The 19471-nt window shown below is 31.1% G+C and overlaps 1 protein-coding gene across 1 annotated transcript in view; it reads right to left on the bottom strand.

The window, feature by feature from the left end:
• LOC145319698 (calmodulin-like) overlaps positions 1 to 7530 on the bottom strand; it is a 39882-nt gene extending 32352 nt beyond the window's left edge. Inside the window, exons 1-2 of the mRNA XM_080161994.1 lie at positions 7407 to 7530; positions 799 to 959 (exon numbers count right to left, since the gene is read on the bottom strand). The gene's annotated coding sequence lies outside the window, so the exon portion shown is untranslated. The remainder of the gene's footprint in view (positions 1 to 798; positions 960 to 7406) is intronic.
• Between the last annotated feature and the right edge of the window lie 11941 nt (positions 7531 to 19471).

Genomic DNA, 19471 nt, shown 5'->3' with positions numbered 1-19471 from the left:
AGTGCTAGGACAATGGAAAATAAAAGACAAGTGTATAAGTGGGGGGTAAAACATATGATACAGTGCTAGGACAATGGAAAATAAAAGACAAGTGTATAAGTGGGGGGTAAAACATATGATACAGTGCTAGGACAATGGAAAATAAAAGACAAGTGTATAAGTGGGGGGGGGGGGTAAAACATATGCTACAGGGCTAGGACAATGCATATAAAATATGCGTGGATATTATTTCGTATACTTAGGTTGCTAAACATGAACATCACTATTTGGTCAGTTCGTTCATCCAGTAGGATGGTGGGAGGGGATGGGGTAAAGGGGGTGGATAAAAACATTAGCCAGCTATAAATTTCACTTTATGACAGTACATGATGATCTGATGCAAGATCAAAGTAATATTAAATTCATTGTTAGGGAAATAGACGATAAATTGATCTCATTTCTTATCTGTCAAATTTTGGAATTCGGTAGCATATAAATATTGAGTAGAACATATTTTCCAAGAATTTTAAGAGTCTAGCAAAATTAGTTTTTGTTGGTAGTAGAATCGATGAAATAAAACACCCTAACCGAAACGAAGCTCTTAGCCTATGGGGCTACCCAGTATACAATAAAGCCTAACTAAACCTAAACTGAAGTAATAAATAAACAAACATAAAACTTGCACTTCTTTTTTTTAATCTTTTAAAGAAAAAAAGAGGGGGGGGGGGTTGATATCAATGCTCAACAATATGCTTTGTGTGAAAGCGCAGAGTAACCAACACGATTTTAATATAGAAAAGTTAAAAAATTGTCTTTTACCTATTACGTGATAAGCCGCGCAGCATGTTGACTAGGAAACTGTGAAACATCTTTCTCCATTATTCTTTCAAACATTTAGGAATTTTCACTTTGTATCACTTTTGTTCTTTTCTTCGGGGTTATGTCTCATTTATCTACTTCTTTATTCAGATATACAACACCTAGAAAGTAATATTATCGAATCAAAATGAGAATATTTTATTTCAAACAGGAAAGACTCAATAAAAGAATACTACCTAAAGATGAAAAACTTTAGTGAAATATAAAAATCTTGTGTCCAAAAATATATGTACATTTATCAAAAATAAGATAGTTTTATTTATGGTGTTAATAATAGGATAGTGTTTGCCGCTGAGTTATAACCAGTTCTTAGACATAATGAAAAACCATGTATCGTATCATATTAAAGACAATATCCCACGAACAATAAGATAAAATCACAGAATTAATTTCTATTTTGTTGGCCCCTCGAGGCCAACAAAACTGGAATTGATCCTATATTGTTTCATTGTTTCATTCTTACACAATGTAAATAACTATTAGTTTTGGTCATAATGTCAACATGAATATCAGGCAAAGAAGGTTTTTAACAAATAAACATATAATTGAAATTGTAAATCTTTAATATTAGATGCACGAATATTTTCACAAATATATCTATTCTGAACTGGATAAAACCGCACAATGATGTCCTTGTTTTGCGTATCTTTTAGGGGAAAACTAAAAAATTTTAACTTTATTTTTAGCCTCATAATTTAGTTGAGAGATTATTACCTTACAAAATATTCAGGGATATAGGGATAGAACTATGGCTGTTTAAAAATGTACAATCATTTCCTACCCACATATTTTCCAGATATTAATGACAATGGATGTAGAATATACGTGGATATCGTGAGAGGGGGAAAAATTGTCGTCAATTTAGGGTGCTACTTCCCCTGCCACTCATTGGACAATACAGTAGGAGGGAAGGGGATGGAGTAAAGGAAGATCGTTATTTTAGCCCGCCAAAAAGTTCACTTTATTTGTAAACATGGTAATCTGGTGTAAGATCCAAGTAATAATAAATCTATTCTTAAGAAGGTCAATCTGTCATTCATTGCCCTACCCTTGTACGCCTGAGAAATATTATAATGGGCACTGCTAATAGCTGTGAAACAGTAATAGATTTTAAAGTCTTGAGGTTGAAAACATTTTCCCTGTCTTAATTAGAAACATATGTGACGTCCTCCCTCATAATGTTTTCTTACTTACTTTAGGTTTGGTTCCTAAGCCCCACATGAATATTACCCCGTAGGGATAGAGCCTCAAGCAGGAGGGGGTTTAGTTGGTAGAGAAAGCACCACGTATCTAATTTCTCTATTTCCATTTAAAGAATTTTGAAAGATTAATACTTGTTAAATGTTGTCTTTCATATTGAAATAAAATGATAAAAAAAAATTCTTTTGATATGTAGCTTATTTTTAAAGCAATTATTTTTGCTATCAAAAGAAAAAAAGAAACCTTATTTAAACTTATTAGGATAAAATATTAATCTATGTCTACCGATAGGCTTAGTATTTTATATTCTGATTGAACAAAATATTCACTATGTTATATTTTAGATATTCTATTTTTGACAAAATATTTGTATTGGTGCTTAGTAGCTTTATAAGTTAGAAGAGTATATGCAGGGAGGGCGGGGACATTTGACTGAAAATTATAAAAAATAAACATTATGGCATTTTTTGTCTTGTAATTTTGTGGGTATATTTTTGATTAAAATCAAATAAAATAAACTTACAGTGTTTAAATTTTTCCACCAATAATTTCCCTGCAAATAAGTTTGTGGATAATAAATCAGTATAACCTTACCTACTCAAGTTTATTAACTACCTATCGTAAATTAGTATTAATGGTAAGTTTTTTTTCCTAGTCCATTGTTATATCCCCTCTTTTTTAAAAGCGAAGCTTTTGTATAATTAGGGTCGGTCCGTACGTCCGTGATGGATAGATTTTTTCGTTAATTTAGACATGTTAGAATTGTCCTATCGATTTCAAATTTTGCATGGTGATTCCTTCAGTAGTTAGGTACGATTTTGAAAGTGTAGCAACTCTATAATTATTACCAAAATGTCCGTACGTCCATTTTAAACATGTAGATTTTTTTAACTTTCTTAACAACAAATTTTTATGTGATCTAATCATCCGATTGATCTGATTTTTGGTATATTGATTCCTGGGACAACAAAGCATAATGTCATAAGCGAAGCAACTCTATAATCAATTCCTAAAAATGTAAGTATGTCCATAAACATTATTCTGTATCAAGCAGTTTTTAAACAAATTTACTTACAATTTTGCTTTGACTCTTATACATTTATTTACTGATTATTCAGTTCTGACACTATACAAGTGGTAATGTCCGTTTGTCCTACCGTTTCAGTGCAGTGCTTCGCTTTTATGAATGTTGTCATCCTTGTTTCTCTAAATAAAGTTAGATAAAAATAGTCGAGGAAAACCTGAATCCAATTTTGCAATAGCCATTAGTAATGCTAAATAAATAAAAATATTAATAAATAATTCCTAAAATAGTCCTCCCAATATGATACAAAACAAACTATTTGATACGCTTTTGCGTAACATTACTGTCGTCAATACAGAAATATTAATACTCTTCTAAATTTATCTGAAATGCAAAGTCCATTTTTGTCAATATTATCACAAACTTAATATTTTATTTGTTCAACTACTTTTAAAAATTAAAATTTGTTTAAACTTTCAAAGCCCGTTTATTAAACAAAACGCAGAAATTTTGAGCCCTTTTGTAGATTTAATTTATTGGTTAAAAAGTTTTTTAGCTCCACAAATGACCGTTCGTGTTGAAAAACTATAATATTGAGAAAAGTCCCTTACTTCATTTCAAATATTATTTTATATCTAAAACTAGCGGCTTCACCCCTAACATCTAACGTCTCTGTATTCAAAGGGGTAAAAAGGTACTAGACAGGTAAAATCAAATCATCCCGAGCCGCCTTAATTCTGGAAATGAATTAGCCTTAAACCATCATGGTATCTATGTGAAGCTTACCTAAAATAGAGAACCCAATCAGTTCAGTAATTATTAAGATTTTAAGCTTAAGACAAAAAACCTTACTACTTTGTATACTAGGATAGGATAATCCTGGGATTGATACATAGGTTTAGTTTATAGGCAAAAAGTAACTCTTGCTTTATAACCTAAACTAGTCGTTTTTATATGAAAAGTATATTTCAAAATTTGGATATTCCCTTGCCCTTTATAGTTTAGGCAGGAATTTTAAGGGATAAGATAATGGCTGATAAAATAAAATACATTCCAAATTATAATAAACACAAATACCTCTTTCTAAAATGTTTAAACATCAATAGTTTAGAACTACAAATCAAAATTCAACAAAAGTACCCAAAGTTTTGGAGCCAAGGAATTAGATAAGGTATTTAGAATACTTTGGGACCAGTGTAATTTACAGTCCAATGTCCTCCCTCCCTGTGTTTATGTTAGATTTCTGCTATCCATCAAATTTATTTTCAAAATAAAAACATTTCTTTCAATAAATATGAAATCAGTGTTCATTTGATTTTAAAATCTATGAAAAATGATTTTCAGTTTCTGTGCATACATTTTTTTTAGATCGTTTAGAAATTAAGCGTATGTTATGTCGACCAGTTGGTATGTAATAAAAGTGGTGGTTGCTATTGCATAATATACATACCGTTTTTACAGCGTATTATGTGATATTCACGTCGACATATACACTTTATTTTCAACTTATATCTACCATATAACGCTACTCTTATAATGACTTAAATCTTATGTTCATATAATATCAGAACAAAATAATGATTTTACAAATATTTTACCTTTCTGGCAAAATAGATAAAACACGACTGTTGAATGAAAAAGGCCTTTTACTTATCTCTAACTTTTTCTCTTTTTTTCTCTCTCTTTCTCTTTCTCTTTCTTTTCCTCTCTTTCTCTCTCTGTCTCTGTCTGTCTCCCTCTTTCTCTCTTCTCGCTTTCTCTGATATTGTTTGATTGACGGAGATTCGTAATACTCCGACAAAATATTCTCAGAGTAATATTTACAATCAAAGGTTGATAGAAGGATTTATAGACAGACTGACAGAGATAGATAGATACATAAAGAGAGAAAGAGAGAGAGAGAGAGAAATAAAAGAGAGAGAGAGAGAGAGAGAGAGAGAGAGAGAGAGAGAGAGAGAGATAGAGAGAGAGAGAGAGAGAGAGAGAGAGAGAGAAGAGAGAGGAGAGAGAGAGAGAGAGAGAGAAAAGAGAGAGAGAGAGAGAGAGAGAGAGAGAGAGAGAGAGAGAGAGAGAGAGAGAGAGAGAGAGAGAGAGAGAGAGAGAGAGAGAGAGAGAGCGAGAGAGAGATAGAGAGAAAGAGAAGGAGAGAAGGAAACAATATAAAAGGTTACTGCTTTTTAAAACGAATGGTTTTGAATAAGTCACGATATGTTTAACAAAGAGTTTTTTTCCTTTTAAATTTTAATTTAGTGCAAGGAAGAATATGATTTTTAATGACTAAATACAGTGTGTTTTTTTTTTATGAGAACTTTTTTGAAAGCAATTTTACCCCACTTATAGTTATCAGAATTTAATGATTAATGGCTTATTTTCTTCGTTTTTTATAACCATTTATAGAACATCAAAAAAATATTTCAGTTTTATTAAAAAAGTAGAGTAAAATAAAAAATTCAAAACCTAGGTGTCAACATCTAAAAATGGTTTTAGCACATTTTTCTCATGCTAAAAATCTTCTACCCTTTGCAAGAATGGCTGCAAAACGCTTCAAAGTTGAGATAGAGAGTTAAAAATTGATACAGATACTTTTGGGGACATGTACTAGAACATATTAAAGGCTATGAAGGCTATATCTCAACCAGGGAGGGAATACTGGCCCCCCTTATTGGACTACTGAAAATCCAATTTTTTTCTTGCAAAGGGTAGAAGATTTGAGCATAAGTAAAATGTGCTAAAACCTTTTTTAGATGTTTAGCTAGGAACTGAGATAATAAGGGGGGGCGTTGAACGCCCCCTCCCCCGACCGATTAAGGTGCGGCAAGGGGCTCGACGGTAAGGGGTTAACATTTTAAAGCCAACGAATGAGAAAAAGAGAAACATGTGACACGGGGGTTTATCTCCCGTTTAGTATTAATCTGTTTACAATTTAGTATGAAAGTATTCTAACCCCATGAAAAATATTACAAGGGGTTTAGCACCCCCTTAGTGAGAATCTTTGTAGGCCCCTAGTTTAGTATGTAATTATTCTGACTCTAGGAAATGATGTTGATATTAAAATATTTGACAAAAGAGATTTAGTCTGTCCTCTTAAATTCAAATATTTTTTCTCTTCATTTACATTATAAAAAGTGTGTCTTACAAGTCTAGGTTTCCAACGGTTTTTATAACTTTAATTTTATAGCAGTACTCATGATTGTGAAACCATTTTATGTTTCGTTTTTAATAAGAATTACAAACTTGGAGTGTATGAGTATATAAACGTTTTACTGGTCCCTGGCGGATTTACCAACCTGGCTTAAAATTACAGCAACAGTTTGTATTTAGTACAATGAAGAAATTGTCGTTTGATGGTTAATCTTGTAGAATCTTAAGGGACAAGACATTGGACAATAAGTTGATCTCAAATTAGAAGAAAAGTTTGGAACTGAAGGTTTACACCAACCAATCGAGTTTAAGTAAAAATACCAAAAGTTTTTAGACCAATGAATGAGAGATCGTGTTTTGTCTATAGCTTGTAATTTTGTTAACTACTGAACCGATTGAGTTCTCCATTTTACATCGGGATGGTTTTAAATTGCTTTCCCTATAACTTTAAATAGCAGTTACTAGTATCTGATAAAACATGTACAAAAATCTAATTAATTAAGTGAAGGAAAAGCTTGTAATCAAATGAAAGGAAAACATGGCTATTACCTTCAAAATACCAAAGACCAAAGGAACCTCACCACCACCCCTTTTACATAACAATTAATTGAAAATAAATGAGTGGGTGGATTTCGCGTGTTATGGTTATACCTTTTGTTAGGTCATATTGGATTAGGGCACCTCAGGTATAGGTCCTGAAGCCACCCTTTTTCCCAATTTACCTCAAAAATACTGGGGGGAGGGGTTATGAGTTATGAGGTACTTTAGGGGAAAGTACCAAAAACACTTCAGGTGGTTATTAACAACTCTATGTAAGACTCTCATGTTATTAACTATAGAAACGAGGCCACTCTATAACTAGAGACTTCTTGTTTGTTTACAGATTCATTTATATATATTTTTAAACTTTTGTCTCATTTAGTCCTTTTTCAATTATTTTTTTCAATTAATTGTTTAACAGGAATAGTAACACAAATTCAAATTAATTGGATGTGTGTGTGTTTGTATGTGTTTCTTTTGTGGACTTGATTGGTTGGTACAAAATACCAATGTCAAATCTTTTCCATTCAGAGTCAAGAAGAGGAAATTTTGTTGCTCATAATGGGGGAAAGTAATTAAATTTGTCGTTAATTGTCTCATCTCTTAAGATTATTGGATAATTACGACATCTTGTTAAAAATACCTTTCTAAGACCTCTTATCCAATCTCTCACTCTTTCTCTCACCAGCTCTCACTAAAGAACATAAAGATATGTTTTACAGATTTGTACAGCATATGCTAAGAACCCCTTAAAACAGTAATTCTAGCAATTCTTATTAATCTCAATGTTTTTAAAAGATGTAAAAGTAATAAATATTTATGTATTGTTTGATGACTGGGATTAATTTACATTTGGATTTCATATTTGCTTTATTTAAACTTTTATTGACGAAAAAAAACACAATTCCTTCAATTCTAAAAGTACATGATTTTCAGGTTTTTGCATGCTGTACAAATCTTTAGAATAAGTTTAGACAATCTTTCCTGAGTGTTCTAGACTCAAGTCATCATGTTATCATTTTATTTAACCATTATTCACTAATTGCAATCTAAAAAGTACATAGTTCGTTAATACAAATGCTGTACAAATGCTTGAATTTAGTCTAAACAATCTATATTACATTTACTTGACTAATTACCATCTAAAAAGTATATTGTACCATAAACTATTAATATGCTGTACAAATGTTTAGAATAAGTCTAGACAACCATTAATTTAATTTACTAATAACAAATTGATAATTTGTATTGTAATACAATAATATGCTGTATAAATATTGTAAATAAGTGTATACAATCTTGTATAGTATTATATTATACAATTATGGGCAGTACAAATGTTTAAAATAAGTCTAAACAATCTTTAATTTATTTACTTGACTAATTCCCACCTGAAAAGTATATTGTACATTTTAATACATTGATGTGCTATAGAAATATCTAGATACGTCTATACAATCATTTGTACATGTATATTGTACTATTATACAACAATGTGCCGTACAACTGTTTAAAATAGGTCTAGACAATCTTTCCTAAGTATACTTGACTAACACTATTTCAACACTATACCTTCATTCTGAAATATATGTAGTTTGTAGGTACTATCAAGTTAGGTTTTTGCAGTGAGGGAGGGGACATTTGATTGTAAATTTTATATTCACATTATCTTATTCACTGCCATAAAAACTTTTGGTCCCTTATTGAATTTTGATCAGTTGGTTCATTCTTTTCAACCAATAAATTTAATCTAAAGAAGGGTTAATGTTGTTAATCATCACTTGGATTGTACATCAGTTTATCTTTTATACCCTAAGATCCAGGGGTTGTAGTATTAACAGAAATCTTCACAGATAAGACAATTGGACAATAAATTCGTGCACTTCCCCAATGATGATGAAAAAATTACCCCTTGTGTAGATTACAATTATTGATTCACAAGTTTTACACTGCTATTATGTCTTAAATAATCTTTAGTTTTTTCGTAATTCACATAGTTAAAAAAATTTAAAGTACGCATATAACTTGCATTTTGTATCGTATTTGTATCTAAAAGTTTAGTTACAAAATTGTATAAAATAAAGTACAAAACAAGGTCAGTCGTTTTCATTTTTAGCGAAGCAAAAATACCAATATCTTTAATCAGAAATAAGGTATATCAATTTTACGATGTGTTGCCCCCCAACGACAGCTAAAAAACACGTATAAGTTTCGTGATTTTCAATAAACCGAAAACTGTTTGCTTGTAATGTTAAAATTGAAATTGATTTTTTATAGTAACAGGAAGTTTGTCTGTTTAACTAAAGCGAAGGATCTCGCTAATGGAATGAAAAAACTGTTTTAAAAAATCTATTTTGGGAAAGTACCTCTATCTTTCCGGGAGATATAGCTTTAGAAAAATCTAATAAAATCAAACTCGCAGCGGGCTAAAATAACGTATCTGCCCTTCCACTCTTTACCCCCATCAATTACTATCATTCTGGATGAACACACTGACCAATAAATGACAAGAGAAATAGGAACCTAAATTGACGACAATTTTTTTCCCTATCATAACATCCACGCATATTCTACATCCAGTTCTTTGGGATATATCATATAACCTCTTTTCATACAGAAGCTACGCTGCTAACTAGGTCTAATTACTAAGTGGGCAAATTCCGCTCTATTCTAAATAACGGCCAAGGAGGCTTAAATAGCCACTGCGTAATGGATATAGAATATACGTGGATATTATGGCAGGGGAAAAATTTACGACAATTTAGGTTGCTAACATGGATTTCATTTAATGGTCGGTTCGTTTATCCAGTAGAAGGGGGTATGGGGAAAAGAAGGTCGATGGGATCATCGTTACAAGTATCAGAGTACATGAAAATTTAGTGTAATATCCATGTAATAGTAAATCCATTCCATGCGTAGATAATAACCTTGTAAAACGAGAAAGATAGGGAGAAAAAATATTTTATTAAAATTAAAAAAAGCTAAGAAAATATCCTTATATAAAAGTAACATGATGTCTTTATGTCTGTGCAACTGTACCGATATGTTTCTCCTTTACAGTGAAGCTTCTCATAGGACCAGAAACACAGTCTAAAAATTAACTATGCGAGAGTAAAATATACCTTTTTAAACGACTTCCTAACACATAATTATTTTTTTTTTACTTTTCATCCGTGCATTGAATAAAATTGTTTGAAATCCTTTAATTTCTATAAAATGAGTCACAGTATAATGGATTTATAATATAAGTGGATATTATGACAAGGGAAAATTACCGTCAAAAATTGCTAACATTGAAGTCGTTTATTGGTCAGTTCGTTCATCCAGTAGGAGGGGAGGGGAAGGGTGAATTAGTTATTTTAGCCCGCTGCAAGTTTCATTTGATTAGAGATCATTAAAATCTGGTGTAAGATCCAAGTAATAATATATCCATTCACAGTTTATAAAAGTACAAAATGAGAATTATACAAAAATGCTAAACAAGGCATAAATCAAAGAAATTCTTTCTCGTCTAACATTTGATTTTTCTCATTTTATTGATATAACGTCGTAAGATTTGTTTATTTATTTTGGTGTTTAAGTTTGGGAAACTCTAGTTAGCATTTAGGAGTTAGGAAGCAGGACTAGGCACCGGCGGCCTTACTAGCAACCTCATCTGTATTACAATTCACTTAGCCGCGTAAGAACTCTATAATCAATGATTGAAAGTCCGCATGTCCATTTTAAACATGTTAATTTCTTTCATTTAAAAAAAGAATATTTTATCAAATATAACTATCATATTCACAAGCAAATTATTTTTATAAACAAGTCTAAAAACATAAACATCCTGTATTTACATAATTTAGGATTAAATTTTGTTCAAAATTTAAAAAAAAGTGTTGAATATTAAATTAAATTTGATTAATTAATTAATTAGGGTCGGTCCGTCCCTAACGGTTAGCTGCATCTGAGGAGCCCTAAAATGTGCGGCTACCGAACCCTGTCAGGAAGTTTTATAAAATGTTAAACACAAAAACACATACAAACATTACTCAGTCAAATAATGAAAGAAAGGATTATTTCATAATGTCAGATAAATAGATTTATCATTAATTGGATTTTACATCAGCTTATCATGTACTCTAATAAAGTGAAACATGTAACTGGCTAAGATAACGTTCCCCCATCCTCCCCTTTTACCCTATTCCCTCCCCTCCTTCTGTATGAACGAACTGACCAGTAAATGATGACATTTTCCCCCTGTCATAATATCCACGTATATTATATTTCTAATTTCAGGTAAATCTGACAAGCTTCCTTCAAATAGGCAATGTCTTCACTAAAATTAGGTACATTGTGGCAAGTGATTAAAATCCTACTGACATTTTATCAACAACAACAAAAAGTCAAAACTATGATCTAATAGATGTAAAAACCCAGAGGTTAGGACCTTTTTCGTCTGCTAGCAAATTGCTTTCTGCTCTTTTGAAGCGACTTGGCTGTGTTAATATTTCCGACACTAATGGCTGATATTCAAAAGACCCAATTGAATGTCGGCACAGGGTCCCCACCCCGTAAAAATAAAGTTATTTAACCCCTGCCGTATTTCTTTACTTTAATATTCAAATAAACTGTATTTTGGAATCAGTTCTTGAATCTTTTTCAGCTAAGTTCAAACATGATTTATATAGAAACTTTATTCCTCACAGGTATTTTGCTAAAATTTTGATATGTTTGTATTAATATCATAACATAATGTAGAAAATAAGAAATTTTAAGTTTCCATTGCAACGATCAAACACAACGGATAAAGCATTGAAAAAAACCTATTTTACGGCAGTGAAGTAAACTTTATATAGCTTACAAATTTACAATAGATATCATGTCATTTTATCTTTTAAGCAACGTCGTTCTAATTTAGATCTATAAATAATTGTATGTGTATCGTATTAACAACTTTCGGGGGATATTAAAATGAAACAAAAGATTAAAACCAAGAGCCCAGACTTACTGACAGGTTATAATTTATAATTTAACGGATGTCAATCGGTTTCGAAGGCAAACTGTAAATATTTTTCTTTATTTTTTGCAATATACATTATTCCTGAAAGGTATATATATGACAGGTATAAAATATGCATGCAACTAACATTTTTTAGTAACTAACTCAAGTTTATCACAAGGAAGACTACATCCACTAAAAACAAAGCTCTAAAATCAGACACTATAACTTTTAACCAAATTGCATTTAAATTTGATGCGAAAATAAATATTCTCTTACAGGACATACTTACATTTTAGGTATTTTATTATAATCATTACATAATACATTATTCCAAAAAGATGAATAGGATTAATATATTATTTAGAATGTGCTGCAAAAAAAGAAAATATCAACATGTCTAATGTAAGAACTTTTTTGTAATGATGTTATATTTGCTATGCTTTTTAAATCGTAACTGTTACAAAAATTATCAATGATAAAAATCGAAGAATTCTAACATAGAATAGATAATAATGTTCATAGGTAGTCCAGTATTAGATGAGTATAAACATGGAGCTAACAAGATTACTTGGTAACTAACAGTACTCTTATATATAAACAAGAGTAATTATGTCCATACGTAGCACTGTATTAGATGAATATAAACAAAGAGCAAACAAGATTACTTTGTAACTAACTGTACTCTTAAATATAAACAAGAGTAATTATGTCCATACGTAGCACGGTATTAGAAGAATTATAAACATAGAGCTAACAAGATTACCTGGTAACTAACTAAACTCTTATATATAAACAAGAGTAATTATGTTCATAAGTAGCACAGTATTAGATGAGTATAAACAAAGAGCTTACAAGATTACTTGGTAACTACCTGTACTCTTAAATATAAACAAGAGCAATTATTTCCATAGGTAGCACAGTATTAGATGAGTATAAACAAAGAGCTTACAAGATTACTTGGTAACTAACTGTACTCTTATATATAAACAAGAGCAATTATTTCCATAAGTAGCACAGTATTAGATGAGTATAAACAAAGAGCTTACAAGATTACTTGGTAACTAACTGTACTCTTATATATAAACAAGAGCAATTATTTCCATAAGTAGCACAGTATTAGATGAGTATAAACAAAGAGCTTACAAGATTACTTGGTAACTACCTGTACTCTTATATATAAACAAGAGCAACTATTTACATAAGTAGCACAGTATTAGATGTAACTGTACTCTTAAATATAAACAAGAGCAATTATTTACATAAGTAGCACAGTATTAGATGAGTATAAACAAAGAGCTTACAAGACTACTTGGTAACTAACTGTACTCTTATATATAAACAAGAGTAATTATTTACATAGGTAGCACAGTATTAGATGAGTATAAACAAAGAGCTTACAAGATTACTTGGTAACTAACTGTACTCTTATATATAAACAAGAGTAATTATTTACATAAGTAGCACAGTATTAGATGAGTATAAACAAAGAGCTTACAAGATTACTTGGTAACTAACTGTACTCTTATATATAAACAAGAGCAACTATTTACATAAGTAGCACAGTATTAGATGAGTATAAACATAAAGCAAACAAGATTACTTGGTAACTAACTGTACTCTTATATATAAACAAGAGCAATTGAGTTCATAGGTAGTCCAGTATTAGATGAATATAAACATAGAACTAACAAGATTCCTTAGTAACTAACTGTACCATATTTACAATATACATACATAAAGAAGTATAATTTTGTTAATGTTAATGTTTATGACAAAATATATATTAAAGTAGCAGGATCTCTGTCTATCTGTCTATACCAAATGATCTCGCTAACCACGTTTCTCTTTTACAGGATAGAGTCTAATAGGTCCAGGAAATATTTTGGGGGATGGTTACATAAATTCGGCAAAAATACAAGTTACTGCTAGGCGGCGCCAGCGTCGTAAAGTCATAAATAAACACGTATAAGAAACAGCTGATCTTAACATAGACAAATTGGACAGACTAGGGGCGTAGCAGCTAGGAATACTAAGACACAGTTAAAAAATAAAGTTTTTAGAACAACATATGCAAGTTCTATGAAAGAAGAGTATGGAATGCATAAATCAACACATGTTTTTAATAACAAGCTTACATTACATCTCATCTAAAAACATTTACAAAAAGGTAAAATAAATAATCAACTCTTGATGTAACAATCTGTTAAATATCATAAATACATCAAGGATATAAAGTTACAAAAATATCTTATACATTTAAAATTGGATATTTAACTATTCATTTTTAAATTAAAAATCATAATATTATAACCAGTTTTGTTAGCAAGGGCCTTTGGCTTCTTGGGAACAAAATAACTTAATTAATCCTTAGTCAATTTGACAATTTAATCGTTGGATCTTTCTAATTGTATAAGAGGCGGATCTGCCCCTTGCCTTAAAAAGTATTTAAATTAAAATCAACCCAGGACCTAAAAAAACGTCTCTAAAAAAGTGAAAAGCGACAAAAAAATTTCTTTTAATTACAGGATATTACTAAAAAATATATTTTTTTGAAACCGTACTAATTAATGGTAAAGATTCAACTATCTTATTAATTTTCCTTTTCTAGCTATTCATTTCTTTTTACCGTATTGTTTACGAAAGTACGAGACTGTTGTCAAAATATAGTCGATCAAAAACTACTTGTAATCTAGTTTTTTCAAGATTTTAAAGACCCAACTGCTATGTGGGAGATTTGAGTCATCAGTATTAGATTTGTTTTGTCTTTTTAAAAGTCGTTTTGGAAGGACGAAATATTTCTACAAGAGTCAGTTTCTCAATCAGTCAAGAAAATTGTAAAATATTATAGGACCATCCATAAGCATCTTGCTTATTGATTATTATTAAACAGAAAAACTGAAGAACGTCTATTTTATTAAGTTTCATTTCTATAAACTGTTTTTTATTGTTTTTTTTAATTTTTAAGGTTTTCTTTAAAATAGTTTTACTAATATCTAAAGCATATCAATATCATTCTAAACTATTCTATCAATTTTTTTTTCTCTCCAGAAAATTGGAAAAAGTAGTATTTAAAATGAAGTACAAGTAAGACGACGTACATTACGATTAATGTTCTATACTTATACATAGAGAATATCAACAAAGTATATTTTTTTTAGAAAACTAATTACTTCACCCCTAGCCTCTAGTATTCCCTTTATTCAGCTTTATTTTAAAAAGAAAATAAAGAAAGTGATTTTATAAGATTTTTTAGAAGGGTTTTGATCCTACCAAAAAGCCTAAAACCTGCCTTGAATAATACTAAACTTCACTGAAAGTATCAGATTTTAGGTGACCCACAAACAACTTATTACTGTTTAGTATAGGGCAGATTATAAAGAAGGCTATAGACGCAGTCATTACAAAGGGATTCGAACCCGGAGCTAGGTCACTGACCACTCTTCACAAACTATAAGCTAAAATGAACAGCTATATCATTACAATGAGGGAGGGGACATTAGGATGTTAATTAAATTAGTCTTTTGTCTTATAATGACGTTTTATTATTGGTTGGCTTATGAAATATGTTTGATATTATTTAAACTTTAAAAAGTCAATACTTTTAAGAGATCTTTTGATACATCCAAAAATTATGAAATAATACATAAACTCACATCTATTGGTAAACACACATAAATTAATTTATATTAGTTTTATCCAATCACTAGATTTATCCAATTTTTGTTTTTAAATTTGATCTTCACTGTAATTAACGTTACTTTGAACTAAGCAAAGCGTTTAATGGAACGTAAATTTCATAATCTCAAAATTGCACAATTATAAATCACAATTTAAAATATTAATTCACTAGCTATAAAGTTATATACTAATTCAACTTAACTTAAAGTCCTGTTTAAATTTAATATTTATTTTAACATGTTTACAAGATGTTCAAGATTAACAATACATTTTACGCATAAAAATCTACTTTAAAATTTCACAATAGCTATATGGATCACTGTTTTTAACTATATTAATTATGTGGCAAAACTGGGCGCTAAGTTCTCATACTAGAGAAGGTTCTCCTGGGCATAACGGTCAACTTGGACATGCCTCCCCCGCCCCCTCCCCTCAGTATGTCTTTTCAAATAATACTCTACACACTTTCATATTTACAATTCAACCCCTCATACTCCCCCCTATTTCATTATCTTCATTGTGTAAACTAAGCCTCCTTTTTTGGAAAATTCTCCTTTTCGCACCCTTCAGCCACCCCATCCCCTTCGCTTCAAAGTCTTTTTCTTTTCTATTTTTGAGCTGACATATGTGTGTGATCCTTAGTGTATTGTATTTACCCCCCCCCCCCTCCCCCTCATAGCGTGCGCTGTCTCTCTGTTTTCTCTTGTTGAGACTCTTGATATGATTGTACTAAATAGTTCCCTCGAAATTCCTACCCTCAAACAAAACATTACCTAGTCTTATAATTCATAAATATTAAATGTAGAATAAAAAGTATAGTTGTATTATCCAGACAACTTCCTCGTGCAGGAGGGGGAGACCCTTTTTTTGTCGCTAGCAAACTACTTTTCTTTTGTAGGGACTTGGCTGTGTTTACATTTCCATTGCTATTTTATAGACCCAATACAGAGCAGGCTCAGGGTTTCCGCCCTGTGGTTAAAGTACCACAGAGCTTGTGCCCCCTCTTTTCTTTTAATTTAATTTCTAAATCACAAATGACTCCTTCTGCTGCTATGTTAGGTGAAGCAGCATATAGGGACCAATGATATAAATCTATGATAAAATGGTAAAATATATGCTGGCCTGTCATTGGTCATTTTTATTGTATGATGTCAGTTTTTATTAGGCACTATTAGCTGCCTCATGTTAGGTGAGCGACATAAGTATTTAGACAAGGAGAAATACCTTGGCCCATAAAAAGGCGTAACTTGTCTCAGATAAAGATCTTGCAATCAAAGGGTTGTTTGTTTGTTGGATGATACTTAACCTAATATCCTTGGTTGTTAGAGTATCGCATCCCATTACTGGGGGATGATCCTCTGGATACTTGAAAAATCAAAGCCCTCATGAGCTAAAGTAAGTCTTTTAGATATACATCAATTTATCGGCCATTGTTTTTAGACCCCTGATAATTAAGATGGATTGATTTACTCCTTTTTTTTTGATTTTCACACTTTCCTAAGTTGGCCAAGCTATAAATATGTATTTCAAAGGCCCTGAAACTTAAAAAATCATTTTTACTCAAATAACAATTTTTGCGCAGCAACTCAAAACTTTGCTGTTTTGGTGTAGAAGCTCAAAAACATAATTTTCTTTTTTTTAAGACACAATAATGGTAAACCTATCAAAATGCATGTAAATTTAACCACAAGAACAATAACCTAGAAATAAACTAACCGGAAAGGATATCTAAAAAGATACAACGCAACATTTTTTTCTCCAACAGTATAAATTTTTTAGTTTTTTTTTTAAAACTTAAACTTTAATATTTATCTATTGAAAGTAACCAAATGATAAACATCATAAAGTAATTCTTAAAGTATGCCTTCATATCTTTCTTCATATGAGCCTTTAGATTGATAACTAGGTCTACATTTTCAGCTTAGAACTTTGTTTGGATAGCCCTGTGTCTGCTTTCATAGCTAAAGAAATTCTATGATGCTTCAGTCACAAGTTTTACCACATGTTCTACTGATTGGGAATGAATAGGAAGGTTTGGTAATTGTGGTTTAGTTCTGTTGGCTCTGTGTAATTCAATATCTGAATCTGTGATATCTGTTGTAACTGCAGGCTCTCTGAGCAAAGAGACATCACTTAAATCTATGAGTTCAGACCAGCAACTTGCATCAAAGTTTATGAGTGGTATTTTTTTAGCTGGTTCTGTATCAAATGTTCTGCTTTCTGACCTTATTCTTTGAATTGCTTCCAGTCCAAGATCTCTGATCTGGTAATCTTGGCTACACACTAGACTATAAATGAAGTTGTCAGTCAGCAGGCAAAATGTATTGTTTTGGATGTTTTTGTTAACAACTTTTGTTATAGCAGGATCTTTCAGGTCTTTAAGTCTCTGTATAAGCTCAAAGACTATAGGAGGGTCTTCTGCTAAACATGTGGCACCTTTAATCCTGAACCAACTGGGAAAATATATTTTATCAACAAATTTTACTATGTTTTATAAGCTTCAGACTAGGTTAGGTGGATCTTGTATATATCATGATCACCCTGATGGCAAGTGTGAGCCATCTAGCGTGGTTCAATGGCCCACACTTTCTTGAAACATAGAGTGGATTTATTTTCCCCTCACTAATACCTAGAGTTTACTCATATAACATTCTCTGATCAGTTGATAGATCCTGGACAACTTCAGGAGGCAACTCTATCATGCATGTTCTATTGGTTCGAATTTAACTATTGTTTTGTCATGCTGGTCAATGGCACATAGTTTACCAATTGTACCTGAAAAGGTTGTTGGACCAGTGGATTCTCCATCAATACTCTTGAATACTGCTCTCATTGGAAGCTCATTCCAATGAAGGAGGCAACCAATAGTTTAAAGCTTTCTTCCTAAAAGTTTTTCTAGATTTACAACCAGACCAGATTTATAACTAGTGTTGGTTGCTGTGTTATCCATTAACACAGCTTTTAGTGTGGATACACTATCATATTCCTCCAATACTTTAAAAGTTTCTTGTGCTTGAAGCTCACCTGTAGAACCTGCTGATGATATGGTTTTATGTGTTAAATAAACTCCATTGTCCTCACAATTCTCATAGATACAGGTGATGTCATATTCTTCTTTAGTTATTTGTTTTAGTTTCATGTTACCTTCACTGTTTAAGATTTCTTCAAATGCTTTAGTTTTTTTTGTCTGATCTGCCATCACAACCAATAATTACCATTTTTGTTTTGTTTTTATCCTCAGGCTCAGATGATAAAGATTTGACTCTTGATTTTGATACATTCTTTTAACAGTGCGTTGGCAAGACTTGCTTCGAGTCGGGAACTTACTTCACTTCTTACTACTTCAATTGCATATCTATTTTAAAAATGGTCTTTGTTTGATTTATTTCTATAAAAAAAAATCTTTGATCTAAAGAGGAGTATGCAGAAACAAGAGCAAGTGATTCTAAGCACCTTCCAGCGGTGAATTTAAATGTTTTTTTTGTTTAATTCATAGAAAACCATGGTGAAACTTATTTTATTAAAAACTGATATAACGATATTAAACACAACCCTAGTATATTCACAAAAAACACTTGCTTTTGTTTGTGCATACTCCCCTTTAATCTTTCTCCCGTAAATTGTGTTACTAAAAGAAAAACTTTTCTATAATTAGGGTCTGTCTGTTACAGGTCTTATTTTTAATTTAAACATTTTGATATTTTAACCTTTTTATAAAATTGTTAAAAAACTAAAGACATTCTTTTCCTTGGTATATTTAGTAGGTTATAAAATCCTGTTGGCTCTTTTGCTGGTTTAAATTCATCTACATCACTGGTTTGTAATTCCTAAAAAGAAGCAGAATATCAGTTTACATAAATTAAATGTTTTGGCTGCTGTGCCAATTTACAGAAAAGCCGCCCTCATAGAAGTTATTTGTAGCATTAATGCATGAAAGCAATTTGTAGTAAAAATAAAAAAAATAGGTACCTACTTTTATAAGACGATTATTTAAATTTATCTTTATTGTCTTATCCCTTAAGATCCCTGATATTACAAGTTTT

Source organism: Acartia tonsa, chromosome 1 (assembly GCF_053477335.1).
Source record: "Acartia tonsa isolate MP-2025a chromosome 1, ASM5347733v1, whole genome shotgun sequence".
In the NCBI taxonomy this organism is placed as follows: domain Eukaryota; kingdom Metazoa; phylum Arthropoda; class Copepoda; order Calanoida; family Acartiidae; genus Acartia; species Acartia tonsa.
Note: the sequence above shows the minus strand (reverse complement) of the source record. Positions and strands in the feature narration are given on the sequence as shown.